Genomic DNA, 1,892 nt, shown 5'->3' on the forward strand with positions numbered 1-1,892 from the left:
GTTCTGGAAAAATGGCATAATCTCAAACATTTACAATATTAAATGTTGTTCAAGAAAACTCACCTTTTTTTAGTGAATGCTTTTAGTGGGTTTTTTTTTTTTTTTTCAGATACATCCACTTCAAAGTCTTTGAAATCCATTAATCTCTTTTTAATAAAAGATCTGATTTCAGATAAAATTAATATTTCTATAATTAGGATAAAGCAAACATACATTCTTGTCGTGAGTTCGTTATTTCAAGTGATTTATACTATAAATGACTTCCATGAGTATTAGAGTTCTGAGTGCCATTCAAATATTGCCTACAGGCTTGTGGGAAGCCTCTGTAGCTTTTACTTCGAAGAAATTCCATTTTTTCTGAATTCTTCACTTTCCTTCAGGTATTCCATTTTGTATTCTTTGTAAAAAATTGGATAATTATAGAAAGCAGTTAAGACATTTTTTCAATGGAGAATTTTCTTTCCAGTATTTTACCACCATAAGGATTTCAGAGTTCTTGCAACACTTGGTAACACTTGTGCAGAACACCTCTCTCTGGTCATTCCTCTCATTATGTTAAAGGTCAAAACATCTTTTTCGACATGTCTTGGAAGCTGCTGGGGTTGAGCGCCATCTTGGCAGGCAGAGAGGGCAACTATGTTGCTACCTGGGTCAGATAAACCCATTGATCTTTTTAAAAGACCTTTATTATTTTAGAGAGGTTTTATGTATAGTGCTTACTTATTCACAGGTCTTAACTACCAAACTAGAATACATCAGCTCTTTGAGGCCAGGAACTCTGTTAGAGTCATCTCTGTAGTACAGCGTGGTACACAGGCAGGACCTCAGCAAACAGTTGTTGAAACCATCTTTTATTTAGCATTTATAGTAATTACTACTATATGCTTATTTGACATTTTACATATGCTAATTTAATATGAGTCTCTGTGAGCTTGAGAAGGCTAGATTAAATTTAAAATAAATTTAAATGTATGTATATACACACCACTATCTTATAATAAAAGTTTAAGGCACATTTAAGAGATTGTTAGTAATGATGCATAAAGATTTGGGTAGAAGGGAAAGTAGAGATATTGGAGATTATGGTAAGTAGTGACATCATATAGGAAAAAGTTCCAGGCAGGAAGCCAGAGAAAAGCGTAGGTGATAAGAAAGAATGAGACAAAAATTGGAATCGTAGGAGATAATTAAGTATAAATAATGAAACATCATATGTTGAGTTTCAGTTTTCAAAACATTTTATTTGGAACCTCTCATCTCTGGAGAGAAAAGTGGGCCAATCCTTTTATTGAAGGAGTACCTGATACTCGGAGGCCATGTGGCTCCTAAGAGAGAGAACAAGAATTCAAGCCAGATTTTTCACTGCTCCTCTAGTAGTGACAAGTAGCAAAGTGAGTAACGGACAGAATAGAGTTACTGCAACTTTATATAAAAAGAATAAATGTGCTAACAATGGCTGTCCTTATTCACAGTTTACACACAGGCATTTGTTCAGTCTTCATAACTTAATAAGCTGTTACTCTATTTTGCAGATGACAAAACTGAGCACAAGGCAGTTCAATAGCTTTCCCAAGATTCAGTAACTATCCCAATAACTTTCCCTAAATGGTAGTGCTGGGATCTGATTTTGAATCCTGTTTGTCTCTGCAATCAGCCCTTGTCTCTTCATTCTGAACAGGCTTTCTTATCCTGGGGAAAAGAGGCTATTGAAGTACTACATATAGACTCATGTTTGTATTCAGTAAGTTTAATGATTGTTGGTGTAGCAACCACATTCCTGTGCCTGTTGCTAGGCCAGAAATACTAATGATGGTTTCACTTATTTGTTAATCACATACTCTGTATGGCTTAATTTAGAAACAATTTGTTTCTACCGTGATAAATAATTTGTT

General features: G+C 34.5%; 1 pseudogene; it reads right to left on the reverse strand.

The window, feature by feature from the left end:
- Positions 1-208: 208 nt before the first annotated feature.
- On the reverse strand, positions 209-551 carry LOC144581409 (COX assembly mitochondrial protein homolog pseudogene; annotated as a pseudogene).
- Positions 552-1,892: the final 1,341 nt, after the last annotated feature.

This window comes from Callithrix jacchus, chromosome 2 (assembly GCF_049354715.1).
Source record: "Callithrix jacchus isolate 240 chromosome 2, calJac240_pri, whole genome shotgun sequence".
In the NCBI taxonomy this organism is placed as follows: domain Eukaryota; kingdom Metazoa; phylum Chordata; class Mammalia; order Primates; family Cebidae; genus Callithrix; species Callithrix jacchus.